We start from the raw sequence: 16,226 nt of genomic DNA, 5'->3' as shown, positions 1-16,226 counted from the left end.
AGTTACCTACAGACAGGGCTGCTCAATTTCGTGACAGTAAGAAATATGTTTCTGCGCAGTAATCCAAATCTAGTATCAACCCTACTATCAAAGACTTTACTTGGCACAACAATGCAATAAAATAAAGATAAGGAGAGGTTGCTACAGTAGTAACAACTTCCAACACTCAAATATAAAACAAAAGTGCAGAAGTAAAATAATGGGTTGTCTCCCATAAGCGCTTTTCTTTAACGCCTTTCAGCTAGGCGCAGAAAGTGTGAATCAAGTAACATCAAGAGATGAAGCATCAACATCATAATTTGTTCTAATAATAGAATCAAAAGGTAACTTCATTCTCTTTCTAGAGAAGTATTCCATACCTTTCTTGAGAGGAAATTGATACTTAATATTCCCTTCCTTCATATCAATAATAACACCAACAGTTCGAAGAAAAGGTCTTCCCAAAATAATGGGACAAGATGCATTGCATTCAATATCCAAGACAACAAAATCAACGGGGACAAGGTTATTGTTAACCGTAATGCGAACATTATCAATCCTCCCCAAAGGTTTCTTTGTAGAATTATCAACAAGATTAACATCCAAATAACAATTTTTCAATGGTGGCAAGTCAAGAATATTATAGATTTTCTTAGGCATAACATAAATACTTGCGCCAAGATCACATAAAGCATTACAATCAAAATCATTGACCTTCATCTTAATGATGGGCTCCCAACCATCTTCCAACTTCCTAGGAATAGAAGTTTCAAGTTTTAATTTCTCTTCTCTAGCTTTAATGAGAGCATTTGTAATATGTTTTGTAAAGGCCAAATTTATAGCACTAGCATTAGGACTTCTAGCAAGTTTTTGTAAGAACTTTATAACTTCAGAGATATGACAATCATCAAAATCTAAACCATTATGATCTACAGCAATGGGATCATTGTCCCCAATATTTTGAAAAATTTCAGCAGTTTTATCACAAACAGTTTCAGCAGTTTTAGCAGTTTCAGGCAGTTTTGCACGCTTTGCATTAGGAGTAGAAACATTGCCAACACCAATTATTTTACCATTGATAGTAGGAGGTTTAGCAACATGTGAAGCATCAACATTACTAGTGGTGGTAATAGTCCAAACTTTAGCTACATTATTCTCTTTAGCAAGTTTTTCTTTTCTTCTCTTTCCCACCTAGCATGCAATTCAGCCATCAATCTAATATTTTCATTAATTCGAACTTGGATAGCGTTTGCTGTAGCAAATGACTTAATATCTTTATCTTCATTAGGCATAACTTTCAATTTTAAAAGATCAACATCAGCAGCAAGACTATCAACCTTAGAAGCAAGAATATCAATTTTACCAAGCTTTTCTTCAACAGATTTGTTAAAAGCAGTTTGTGTACTAATAAATTCTTTAAGCATGACTTCAAGACCAGAGGGTACACTCCTATTATTGTTGTAAGAATTACCATAACCATTACCATTATTAGAAGGATATGACCTATAGTTGTTACCAAAATTATTCCTATAAGCATTGTTGTTGAAATTATTATTTTTAATGAAGTTCACATCAACATGTTCTTCTTGGGCAACCAATGAAGCTAAAGGAACATTATTTGGATCAACATTAGATCTACCATTCACAAGCATAGACATAATAGCATCAATCTTATCACTCAAGGAGGAGGTTTCTTCAACAGAATTTACCTTCTTACCTTGTGGAGTCCTTTCAGTGTGCCATTCAGAGTAATTTATCATCATATCATCAAGAAGCTTTGTTGCCACCCCCAAAGTAATGGACATAAAAGTACCTCCAGCAGCTGAATCCAATAGGTTCCGCGAAGAAAAATTCAGTCCTGCATATATAAAAGGTTTGGATGATCATCCAAGTAGTTAGTCCATGGGTAGGGCAATTCTTTACCAAAGATTTCATTCTTTCCCATGCTTGAGCAACATGTTCATTATCCAATTGCTTAAAATTCATAATGCTACTTCTCAAAGATATAATTTTAGCAGGAGGATAATATCTACCAATGAAAGCATCTTTACATTTAGTCCATGAATCAATACTATTCTTAGGCAAAGATAGCAACCAATCTTTAGCTCTTCCTCTTAAGGAGAAAGGAAACAATTTCAGTTTTATAATGTCACCATCTATATCCTTATACTTTTGCATTTCACAAAGTTCAACAAAATTATTAAGATGGGCAGCAGCATCATCGAACTAACACCTAGAAAATTGCTCTCTCATAACAAGATTTAGTAAAGCAGGTTTAATTTCATAGAATTCTGCTGTAGTAGCAGGTGGAGCAATAGGTGTGCATAGGAAATCATTATTATTTGTGCTAGTGAAGTCACACAACTTAGTATTCTCAGGAGTATTCATTTTAGCAGTAATAAAAACAAGTAAAGCAAACTAAATAAAGTAAATGCAAGTAACTAATTTTTTTGTGTTTTTAATATAGAGAAAGCAAACAAGACAAATGAAATAAAGTAAAGCAACTAATTTTTTTGTGTTTTTGATATAAAGAAAGCAAACAAAACAGTAAATAAAGTAAAGCAAGACCATAAATAAAGTAAAGAGATTGGATGTGAGAGACTCCCCTTGCAACGTGTCTTGATCTCCCCAGCAACGGCGCCAGAAATTTAGCTTGATGACGCGTGAAGCACACGTCCGTTGGGAACCCCAAGTGGAAGGTGTGATGCGTACAACAGCAAGTTTCCCTCAGTAAGAAACCAAGGTTTATCGAACCAGTAGGAGTCAAGGGCCACGTGAAGGTCGTTCGTGACGGAGTGCAGTGCGGCGCAACACCAGGGATTCCGGCGCCAACGTGGAACCTGCACAACACAATCAAAATACTTTGCCCCAACGTAACAGTGAGGTTGTCAATCTCACCGGCTTGCTGTAAACAAAGGATTAAATGTATAGTGTGGAAGATGATTTTTGTTTGCGAAGAATAGTGGAGAACAATGATTGCAATAGATTGTATTCAGATGTAAAGAATGGACCGGGGTCCACAGTTCACTAGTGGTGTCTCTCCCATAAGATAAATAGCATGTTGGGTGAACAAATTACAGTTGGGCAATTGACAAATAGAGATGCATACATATCATGATGATTACTATGAGATTTAATCAGGGCATTACGACAAAGTACATAGACCGCTATCCAAGCATGCATCTATGCCTAAAAAGTCCACCTTCGGGTTAGCATCCGCACCCCTTCCAGTATTAAGTTGCAAACAACAGACAATTGCATTAAGTATGGTGCGTAATGTAATCAACACAAATATCCTTAGACAAAGCATTGATGTTTTATCCCTAGTGGCAACATCACATCCACAACCTTAGAACTTTCTGTCACTCGTCCCGCATTCAATGGAGGCATGAACCCACTATCGAGCATAAATACTCCCTCTTGGAGTCACAAGTATCAACTTGGCCGAGCCTCTACTAGCAACGGAGAGCATGCAAGAACATAAACAACATATATATGATAGATTGATAATCAACTTGACATAGTATTCAATATTCATCGGATCCCAACAAACACAACATGTAGCATTATAAATAGATGATCTTGATCATGATAGGCAGCTCACAAGATCTAACATGATAGTTACAATGAAGAGAAGACAACCATCTAGCTACTGCTATGGACCCATAGTCCAAGGATGAACTACTCACACATCAATCCGGAGGCGGGCATGGTGATGTAGAGCCCTCCGGTGATGATTCCCCTCTCTGGCAGGGTGCCGGAGGCGATCTCCTGAATCCCCCGAGATGGGATTGGCGGCGGCGGCATCTCTGGAACTTTTTCCGTATCGTGGCTCGCGGTAATAGGGTTTTCGGGACGGAGAGTTTAAGTAGGCGGAAGGTGATACGTCTCCGACGTATCGATAATTTCTTATGTTCCATGCCACATTATTGATGATTGATACGTCTCCGACGTATCGATAATTTCTTATGTTCCATGCCACATTATTGATGATATCTACATGTTTTATGCACACTTTATGTCATATTCGTGCATTTTCTGGAACTAACCTATTAACAAGATGCCGAAGAGCCGCTTGTTGTTTTCTCGCTGTTTTGGTTTCGTAAATCCTAGTAACGAAATATTCTCGGAATTGGACGAAATCAACGCCCATGGTCCTATTTTGCCACGAAGCTTCCAGAAGACCGAAGGAGAGTCGAAGTGGGGCCACGAGGTGGCGACACACCAGGGCGGCGCGGCCCAGGCCCTGGCCGCGCCGACCTATGGTGTGGGCCCCTCGTGCCGCCTCTTACCTGCCCTTCCGCCTACAAATAGCCTCCGTCGCGAAACCCCCGGTACCGAGAGCCACGATACGGAAAACCTTACTGAGACGCCGCCGCCGCCAATCCCATCTCGGGGGATTCTGGAGATCTCCTCCGGCACCCTACCGGAGAGGGGATTCATCTCCCGGAGGACTCTTCACCGCCATGGTCGCCTCCGGAGTGATGAGTGAGTAGTTCACCCCCGGACTATGGGTCCATAGAAGTAGCTAGATGGTTGTCTTCTCCTCATTGTGCTTCATTGTTGGATCTTGTGAGCTGCCTAACATGATCAAGATCATCTATCCGTAATACTATATGTTGTGTTTGTCGGGATCCGATGGATAGAGAATACTATGTTATGTTAATTATCAAGTTATTACCTATGTGTTGTTTATGATCTTGCATGCTCTCCGTTATTAGTAGAGGCTCTGGCCAAGTTTTTGCTCTTAACTCCAAGAGGGAGTATTTATGCTCGATAGTGGGTTCATGCCTCCATTGAATCCGGGACGAGTGACGGAAAGTTCTAAGGTTGTGGATGTGCTCGTTGCCACTAGGGACAAAACATTGATGCTATGTCTAAGGATGTAGTTATTGATTACATTACGCACCATACTTAATGCAATTGTCTCGTTGTTTTGCAACTTAATACTGGAAGGGGTTCGGATGATAACCTGAAGGTGGACTTTTTAGGCATAGATGCATGTTGGATAGCGGTCTATGTACTTTGTCGTAATGCCCACTTAAATCTCACTATATTTATCATGACATGTATGTGCATTGTTATGCCCTCTCTATTTGTCAATTGCCCGACTGTAATTTGTTCACCCAACATGCTTTTATCTTATGGGAGAGACACCTCTAGTGAACTGTGGACCCCGGTCCTATTCTTTACATCGCATACAATCTACTGCAATACTTGTTTACTGTTTTCTTGCAAACAATCATCTTCCACACAATACGGTTAATCCTTTGTTACAGCAAGCCGGTGAGATTGACAACCTCACTGTTTCGTTGGGGCAAAGTACTTTGGTTGTGTTGTGCAGGTTCCACGTTGGCGCCGGGATCTCTGGTGTTGCGCCGCACTACATCCCGCCGCCATCAACCTTCAACGTGCTTCTTGACTCCTACTGGTTCGATTAAACCTTGGTTTCTTACTGAGGGAAACATGCCGCTGTGCGCATCACACCTTCCTCTTGGGGTTCCCAACGGACGTGTCAACTACACGCATCAAGCAAATTTCTGGCGCCGTTGCCGGGGAGATCAAGACACGCTGCAAGGGGAGTCTCCACTTCCCAATCTCTTTACTTTGTTTTTGTCTTGCTTTATTTTATTTACTACTTTGTTTGCTGCATTATATCAAAAACACAAAAAAAAATTTAGTTTACTTGCATTTGCTTTATCTAGTTTGCTTTATTTACTACTACTAAAATGGCCACTCCTGAAAATACTAAGTTGTGTGACTTCACAACCACAAATAATAATGATTTCTTATGCACACCTATTTCTCCACCTGCTACTACAGCAGAATTCTTTGAAATTAAACCTGCTTTACTGAATCTTGTTATGCGAGAGCAATTTTCTGGTGTTAGTTCTGATTATGCTGCTGCCCATCTCAATAATTTTGTTGAATTGTGTGAAATGCAAAAGTATAAGGATGTAGATGGTGACATTATAAAATTAAAATTGTTTCCTTTCTCATTAAGAGGAAGAGCTAAAGATTGGTTGCTATCTCTGCCTAAGAATAGTATTGATTCCTGGACTAAATGCAAGGATGCTTTTATTGGTAGATATTATCCCCCTGCTAAAATTATATCTTTGAGAAGTAGTATAATGAATTTTAAACAATTGGATAATGAACATGTTGCTCAAGCTTGGGAAAGAATGAAATCTTTGGTTAAAAATTGCCCAACCCATGGACTGACTACTTGGATGATCATCCAAACCTTCTATGCGAGACTAAATTTTTCTTCGCGGAATTTATTGGATTCAGTTGCTGGAGGTACCTTTATGTCCATCACTCTTGGTGAAGCAACAAAGCTACTTGATAATATGATGATTAATTATTCTGAATGGCACACGGAAAGAGCTCCACAAGGTAAGAAGGTAAATTCTGTTGAAGAATCCTCTTCCTTGAATGATAAGATTGATGCTATTATGTCTATGCTTGTGAATGATAGGACTAATGTTGATCCTAATAATGTTCCGTTAGCTTCATTGGTTGCCCAAGAAGAACATGTTGATGTAAACTTCATTAAAAATAATAATTTCAACAACAATGCTTATCTGAACAATTCTAGTAATAACTATAGGCCATATCCTTATAATAATGGTAACGGTTATGCTAATTCTTATGGGAATTCTTACAACAATAATAGGAACACACCCCCTGGACTTGAAGCCATGCTTAAAGAATTTATTAGTACACAAACTGCTTTTAACAAATCTGTTGAGGAAAAGCTTGATAAAATTGATATCCTTGCTTCTAGAGTTGATAGACTTGCCTCTGATGTTGATCTTTTGAAATCGAAAGTTATGCCTAATAGGGATATTGAAAATAAAATTGTTACTACAGCAAATGCCATCCAAGTTAGAATTAATGAGAATATAAGATTAATGGCTGAATTGCGTGCTAGGTGGGATAGAGAAGAAAATGAAAAACTAGCTAAAGAGAAAAATGTAGCTAAAGTTTGGACTATTACCACCACTAGCAATGCTAATGATTCACATGTTGCTACACCTCCTACTATTAATGGTAAAATAATTGGTGTTGGCAATGTTTCTACTCCTAGTGCAAAGCGCAAAATTACCTGAAACTGCTAAAACTGCTGAAACTGCCTGTGATAAAACTGCTGAATTTTTTTCCAACATTGGGGATGATGATCCCATTGCTTTAGATTTTGATGATTTCCACATCTCTGAAGTTATAAAGTTCTTACAAAAACTTGCTAAGAGTCCCAATGCTAGCGCTGTAAACTTGGCTTTCACAAAACATATTACAAATGCTCTCATAAAAGCTAGAGAAGAGAAACTAAAACTTGAAACTTCTATTCCTAGAAAGCTAGAAGATGGTTGGGAGCCCATCATTAAAATGAGGGTCAATGATTTTGATTGTAATGCTTTATGTGATCTTGGTGCAAGTATTTCGTTATGCCTAAGAAAGTCTATGATATGCTTGACTTGCCACCATTGAAAAATTGTTATTTGGATGTTAATCTCGCTGATAATGCTAAAAAGAAACCTTTGGGGAGAGTTGATAATGTTCATATTATGGTTAACAATAACCTTGTCCCCGTTGATTTTGTTGTCTTGGATATTGAATGTAATGCATCTTGCCCCATTATATTGGGAAGATCTTTTCTTCGAACCGTTGGTGCTACTATTGATATGAAGGAAGGTAATATTAAATATCAATTTCCTCTCAAGAAAGGTATGGAACACTTCCCTAGAAAGAGAATGAAGTTACCTTATGATCCTATTATTAGAACAAGTTATGATGTTGATGCTTCATCTCTTGATGTTACTTGATACACACTTTCTGCGCTTAGCTGAAAGGCGTTAAAGAAAAGCGCTTATGGGAGACAACCCATGTTTTTACTACAGTATTTTTGTTTTATATTTGAGTCTTGGAAGTTGTTTACTACTGTAGTAACCTCTCCTTATCTTATTTTTGAGTTTTGTTGTGCCAAGTAAAGTCTTTGATAGTAAAGTTCATACTAGATTTGGATTACTGCGCAGTTTCAGATTTCTTTGCTGTCACGAATTTCGACCTGCCTCCCTGTAGGTAGCTCAGAAAATTAAGCCAATTTACGTGCGTGATCCTCAGATATGTACGCAACTTTCATTCAATTTGGGCATTTTCATTTGAGCAAGTCTGGTGCCTCAATAAAATCCATCTTTACGGACTGTTCTGTTTTGACAGATTCTGCCTTTTATTTCGCATTGCCTCTTTTGCTATGTTGGATGAATTTCTTTGATCCATTAATGTCCAGTAGCTTTATGCAATGTCCAGAAGTGTTAAGAATGATTGTGTCACCTCTGAACATATTAATTTTTATTGTCCACTAACCCTCTAATGAGTTGTTTCGAGTTTGGTGTGGAGGAAGTTTTCAAGGATCAAGAGAGGAGTATGATGCAATATGATCAAGGAGAGTGAAAGCTCTAAGCTTGGGGATGCCCCGGTGGTTCACCCCTGCATATTCTAAGAAGACTCAAGCGTCTAAGCTTGGGGATGCCCAAGGCATCCCCTTCTTCATCGACAACATTATCCGGTTCCTCCCCGAAACTATATTTTTATTCCGTCACATCTTATGTGCTTTGCTTGGAGCGTCGGTTTGTTTTTGTTTTTGTTTTGTTTGAATAAAATGGTTCCTAGCATTCACTGTATGGGAGAGAGACACGCTCCGCTGTTGCATATGGACAAATATGTCCTTAGGCTTTACTCATAATATTCATGGCGAAGTTTCTTCTTCGTTAAATTGTTATATGGTTGGAATCGGGAAATGCTACATGTAGTTATTCTAAAATGTCTTGGATAATTTGATACTTGGCAATTGTTGTGCTCATGTTTAAGCTCTTGCATCATATACTTTGCACCCATTAATGAAGAAACACCTAGAGCTTGCTAATTTGGTTTGCATATTTGGTTTCTCTAAAGTCTAGATAATATCTAGTATTGAGTTTTGAACAACAAGGAAGACGGTGTAGAGTCTTATAATGTTTACAATATGTCTTTTATGTGAGTTTTGCTGCACCGTTCATCCTTGTGTTTGTTTCAAATAAACCTTGCTAGCCTAAACCTTGTATCGAGAGGGAATACTTCTCATGCATCCAAAATCCTTGAGCCAACCACTATGCCATTTGTGTCCACCATACCTACCTACTACATGGTATTTCTCCGCCATTCCAAAGTAAATTGCTTGAGTGCTACCTTTAAAATTCCATCATTCACCTTTACAATATATAGCTCATGGGACAAATAGCTTAAAAACTATTGTGGTATTGAATATGTACTTATGCACTTTATCTCTTATTAAGTTGCTTGTTGTGCGATAACCATGTTTCGGGGACGCCATCAACTATTCTTTGTTGAATATCATGTGAGTTGCTATGCATGTCCGTCTTGTCCGAAGTAAGAGAGATCTACCACCTTAATGGTTGGAGCATGCATATTGTTAGAGAAGAACATTGGGCCGCTAACTAAAGCCATGATTCATGGTGGAAGTTTCAGTTTTGGACATATATCCTCAATCTCATATGAGAATAATAATTGTTGCCACATGCTTATGCATTAAAGAGGAGTCCATTATCTCGTTGTCCATGTTGTCCCGGTATGGATGTCTAAGTTGAGAATAATCAAAAGCGAGAAATCCAAAATGCGAGCTTTCTCCTTAGACCTTTGTACAAAGCGGCATGGAGGTACCCCATTGTGACACTTGGTTAAAACATGTGTATTGCGATGATCCGGTAGTCCAAGCTAATTAGGACAAGGTGCGGGCACTATTAGTATACTATGCATGAGGCTTGCAACTTGTAAGATATAATTTACATAACTCATATGCTTTATTACTACCGTTGACAAAATTGTTTCATGTTTTCAAAATAAAAGCTCTAGCATAAATATAGCAATCGATGCTTTCCTCTTTGAAGGACCTTTCTTTTACTTTTATGTTGAGTCAGTTCACCTATTTCTCTCCACCTCAAGAAGCAAACACTTGTGTGAACTGTGCATCGATTCCTACATACTTGCATATTGCACTTGTTATATTACTCTATGTTGACAATTATCCATGAGATATACATGTTATAAGTTGAAAGCAACCGCTGAAACTTAATCTTCCTTTGTGTTGCTTCAATACCTTTACTTTGATTTATTGCTTTATGAGTTAACTCTTATGCAAGACTTATTGATGCTTGTCTTTAAGTACTATTCATGAAAAGTCTTTGCTTTATGATTCACTTGTTTACGCATGTCATTACCATTGTTTTGATCGCTGCATTCATTACATATGTTTACAAATAGTATGATCAAGGTTATGATGGCATGTCACTTCGTAAATTATCTTTGTTATCGTTTTACCCGCTCGGGACGAGCGGAACTAAGCTTGGGGATGCTGATACGTCTCCGACGTATCGATAATTTCTTATGTTCCATGCCACATTATTGATGATATCTACATGTTTTATGCACACTTTATGTCATATTCGTGCATTTTCCGGAACTAACCTATTAACAAGATGCCGAAGAGCCGCTTCTGTTTTCTCGCTGTTTTTGGTTTCGAAATCCTAGTAACGAAATATTCTCGGAATTGGACGAAATCAACGCCCGGGGTCCTATTTTGCCACGAAGCTTGCGAGAAGACCGAAGGAGAGTCGAAGTGGGGCCACGAGGTGGCGACACACCAGGGCGGCGCGGCCCGGGCCCCGGCCGCGCCGACCTATGGTGTGCGCCCTCGTGCCGCCTCTTTACTCGCCCTTCCGCCTACAAATAGCCTCCATCGCGAAACCCCCGATCACCGAGAGCCAAGATACGGAAAACCTTACCGAGACGCCACCGCCGCCAATCCCATCTCGGGGGATTCGGAGATCTCCTCCGGCACCCCGCCGGAGAGGGGATTCATCTCCCGGAGGACTCTTCACCGCCATGGTCGCTCTCCGGAGTGATGAGTGAGTAGTTCACCCCTGGACTATGGGTCCATAGCAGTAGCTAGATGGTTGTCTTCTCCTCATTGTGCTTCATTGTTGGATCTTGTGAGCTGCCTAACATGATCAAGATCATCTATCTGTAATACTATATGTTAATTATCAAGTTATTACCTATGTGTTGTTTATGATCTTGCATGCTCTCCGTTATTAGTAGAGGCTCTGGCCAAGTTTTTGCTCTTAACTCCAAAAGGGAGTATTTATGCTCGATAGTGGGTTCATGCCTCCATTGAATCTGGGACGAGTGACGTAAAGTTCTAAGGTCGTGGATGTGCTTGTTGCCACTAGGGACAAAACATTGATGCTATGTCTAAGGATGTAGTTATTGATTACATTACGCACCATACTTAATGCAATTATCTCGTTGTTTTGCAACTTAATACCGGAAGGGGTTCGGATGATAACTCTGAAGGTGGACTTTTTAGGCATAGATGCATGCTCGGATAGCGGTCTATGTACTTTGTCGTAATGCCCAATTAAATCTCACTATATTTATCATGACATGTATGTGCATTGTTATGCCCTCTCTATTTGTCAATTGCCCGACTGTAATTTGTTCACCCAACATGCTTTTATCTTATGGGAGAGACACCTCTAGTGAACTGTGGACCCCGGTCCTATTCTTTACATCGCATACAATCTCATCGCAATACTTGTTTTACTCGTTTTCTTGCAAACAATCATCTTCCACACAATACGGTTAATCCTTTGTTACAGCAAGCCGGTGAGATTGACAACCTCACTCGTTTCGTTGGGGCAAAGTACTTTGGTTGTGTTGTGCAGGTTCCACGTTGGCGCCGGAATCTCCGGTGTTGCGCCGCACTACATCCCGCCGCCATCAACCTTCAACGTGCTTCTTGACTCCTACTGGTTCGATTAAACCTTGGTTTCTTACTGAGGGAAACTTGCCGCTGTGCGCATCACACCTTCCTCTTGGGGTTCCCAACGGACGTGTCAACTACACGCATCAATGATATCTACATGTTTTATACACATTATATGTCGTATTTATGCATTTTCCGGCACTAACCTATTAACGAGATGCCGAAGAGCCAGTTGCTGTTTTCTGCTGTTTTTGGTTTCAGAAATCCTACAAAGGAAATATTCTCGGAATTGGACAAAATCAACGCCCAGGGTCCTATTTTTGCACGAAGCTTCCAGAAGACCGAGGGGGAAAGGAAGTGGGGCCATGAGGCGCCGCCACAACAGGGCGGCGCGGCCCAGCCCCTGGCCGCGCGGCCCTGGCGTGTGGGGCCCTCGTGTGGCCCCCCGCGTTGCCCTTCCGCATACTTAATGCCTTCGTCGCGAAACCCCCCAGTACCGAGAGCCACGATACGGAAAACCTTACTGTGACGCCGCCGCCGCCAATCCCATCTCGGGGGATTCTGGAGATCACCTCCGGCACCCTGCCGGAGAGGGGATTTATCTCCCGGAGGACTCTTCACCGCCATGGTCGCCTCCGGAGTGATGAGTGAGTAGTTCACCCCTGGACTATGGGTCCATAGCAGTAGCTAGATGGTCGTCTTCTCCTCATGTGCTTCATTGTCGGATCTTGTGAGCTGCCTAACATGATCAAGATCATCTATCTGTAATTCTATATGTTGTGTTTGTCGGGATCCGATGGATAGAGAATATTATGTTATGTTGATTATCAATCTATTACCTATGTGTTTTTTATGATCTTGCATGCTCTCCGTTATTAGTAGAGGCTCTGGCCAAGTTTTTACTCTTAACTCCAAGAGGGAGTATTTATGCTCGATAGTGGGTTCATGCCTCCATTAAATCTGGGACAGTGACAGAAAGTTCTAAGGTTGTGGATGTGCTGTTGCCACTAGGGATAAAAAATTGATGCTATGTCCGAGGATGTAGTTATTGATTACATTACGCACCATACTTAATGCAAGAGTGTGGATTTGTTGCCACCGGGTGGCAATGTCCCCCCTTTGGCTGCCGTAGGATGAATTGATGGAGATTCGTTTTTGCGCTGCCAGATGTCCACAGCGATGCAGTTACAACTCATTCGCCGTGTGGTAAACTGGTTTATAACCTAATTATATGCTTGAAGTGTCAGGGCCTGCAGAGCCATGCAGCGCGAGACCCGGCGAGCTGACCGCTTATTTCAGCTGTTGCACGTGCAAAAATACAGCGAATAAATGCATGCATAGCCCGTACTCATGATCTACATGCATGTCAGACTATGCTAACATGTTGAGTGCTTCATGCATGCATACGCTGTTCATTTCGCCAAAACTTTGTGTGATTTGGGTTGAACGCGGCTGGCCAGGAAGAAGGCCAGGTCGAAGTGCAGGTCTGCCCGGGCCATGCTGTGGCGACACAAGCGTGAAGGGAGACGGCACATCGAGCTCTAGGCCTCCAGCCCGTAGTAAGTAGTAACAGCCGCTGAGGTTACCTAGTGAGCAGTACGACGCACCCAAAAGTAGCCGCAGCGTCACAAGCTGCGTGAACGACGGCCTTTGTGCGTCCGGCGGCGGCGTGAGTAAGGCATGGGTAGTCAAGGTGCAGCGCACGAAGGGCGGCGACTCGAAGACTGGAGCAGTAGCACTCTAGCGGGGAGCCATGGACGTGTGTTGAGGCTACACCTTGCAGCTCTATCTTCTTCTTCTACCTCTCACAATCTCTCTTCACACGCACACATGTGAAAGCTCACAAGAAACACGCTCACAACCAACACACTCATGAACCAAGCAAAGAACACACAATTGGCGAATATAGTGGATTCCACGAACAGTACCAAGTCTCAAGTCTCAACTAATTGCTCCCATTTCTTTCTCCACGATGATCTGCACGCGACTCAGCTGCTCCTGCTCAGCAGCCCACGAATGTAGCTAACTAAAACATAGACATGATTTAGTACTAAATAACAAGATTAGTTCTAGCCCGTGGAGCTCCTCGAGGACGTGCACCGCCGGGGCGCCGGTGAGCAGGGCGTCCATACTGTCGTCGATTTGGCACCGCCGGGACGCCGGTGAGCAGGGCGTCCATATTGGCGCACGAGGGGTGCCGCGTGATGGATATTCCCGGCGCTGATCACGACGAGCATGCTGCAACGACGCAGTTCCACACCCACGCCGGCCAGCGAATTCACACTCGACGAAGTTCTTCAATCCTTCTCTTTGGTAGTCTTGCTTTTTCTCCGGCGATCAGGTAACTACTGTACAAAAGAAATGGCGATCAAGCAACTAAAAAACCCGGCGACCATGGACTGGCCTCCAAGCTCCAACTCCAGTCGATGCGCCCACACGTACGGTCAAAAACACAATTAGCAATTGCATCAAATAAGCAAACCAAAGAGAGAAACTGAGAACAGCTGATCGAGAGTGGAGCATACTACAGAAAATATGCTTCAGGTGAATTAATAAGAAATTAGCTAGCGGGAGTAGAATCAACAGCATCCTCTTCGACGTCTCCTGTATGTGCAGCCTCACCGGCCCATCCCCTACAACACCCAGGTCATCCTGTTCCTCGAGTCCCTCGGCGCCGGCTCTCAAGGACAGCGCGGGCGGCGGGCTCCCTGACTATCTTCACCAAAGACTGCTAATCCAAACAACCACTTAAGTATGGAGCCTATCAGTGCCACCAAACTGCACACATAAATCATGACAACTACTCTAAAGCAATCGACCCATATTCAGCTTGTTTATTAATTTGTATTGAATAGCAGAACCAAGCAGCTGACATCACCACATGTTTGTGGCATGTAATTTATTGAATGAAGACAACAACGATATGTTGTGCGAGAACATTTGCAGTGCATCGATTCACGTATGACTGTGCACTGCTTAGTCTGACGACATGACTGCTCTCAGCCTGCCCGTGTGTCAGGTAATTTGCAAAAGCTAGACTAATTAAGAAATGAGAGCCAGAGATCGATCCGAATCTTGATGATCAATCGCACAGCATTGAGAGGGGTGGTATTGCCACCGGGTGGCAACATCACATTTACCTTAATGCAATTGTCTGTTGTTTTGCAACTTAATACTGGAAGGGGTTCGGATGATAACCCGAAGTGGACTTTTTAGGCATAGATGCATGCTGGATAGCGGTCTATGTACTTTGTCGTAATGCCCAATTAAATCTCACAATATTCATCATATCATGTATGTGCATTGTCATGCTCTCTTTATTTGTCAATTGCCCGACTGTAATTTGTTCACCCAACATGCTATTTATGTTATGGGAGAGACACCTCTAGTGAACTATGGACCCCGGTCCATTATTTTACACGAATACAATCTACTGCAATACTTGTTCTACTGTTTTCTGCAAACAATCATCATCCATACTATACATCTAATCCTTTGTTACAGCAAGCCGGTGAGATTGACAACCTCACTGTTTCGTTGGGGCAAAGTACTTTGGTTGTGTTGTGCAGGTTCCACGTTGGCGCCGGAATCTCTGGTGTTGCGCCGCACTACATCCCGCCGCCATCAACCTTCGACGTGCTTCTTGACTCCTACTGGTTCGATTAAACCTTGGTTTCTTACTGAGGGAAACTTGCTGCTGTACGCATCACACCTTCCACTTGGGGTTCCCAACGGGCGTGTGCTTTACGCGTCATCAGAAGGGCAGAGTTGGAGGCGGCGCAGGGGCCCCACACCATAGGCCGGCGCGGGCCCCATGCTGGCCGTGCCGCCCTATGGTTACGGCCCCTCGTGGCCCCACTTCGTATGCTCTTCGGTCTTCTGGAAGCTCCGTGGAAAAATAAGACACTGGGCGTTGATTTCGTCCAATTTCGAGAATATTTCCTTTGTAGGATTTCTGAAACCAAAAACAGCAGAAAACAACAACTGGCTCTTCGGCATCTCGTTAATAGGTTAGTGCCGGAAAATGCATAATAATGATGTAAAGTATGTATAAAACATGTGTGTATTGTCATAAAAGTAGCATGTAATATAAGAAATTATAGATACGTTTGAGACGTATCAGTAGGTTCAGGAAATGATTCCTGAGTAGATGAACTGGGCATCTCCTGAATTGATGAGCTAGACGTTTCTTTCATAGGAAAGATGTCCTCAAAGAAAGTCGCATCATTCGACTCCATAATTGTACCAACATGCATGTCGGATACCTCAGATTTACTATCAAAAATCTGTAGCCAATGCTATGAAATGCATATCCCAGAAGAACACAATCCACGGTTTTTGGTCCAAGCTTGCGCTTCTTGGGTATTGGCACATTTACTTTCGCCATACAGCCCCAAGTTTGTAGGTAAGAGAGTTTCAACAT

This window comes from Lolium rigidum, unplaced genomic scaffold (genome assembly GCF_022539505.1).
Source record: "Lolium rigidum isolate FL_2022 unplaced genomic scaffold, APGP_CSIRO_Lrig_0.1 contig_20309_1, whole genome shotgun sequence".
NCBI lineage: Eukaryota > Viridiplantae > Streptophyta > Magnoliopsida > Poales > Poaceae > Lolium > Lolium rigidum.
Note: the sequence above shows the minus strand (reverse complement) of the source record.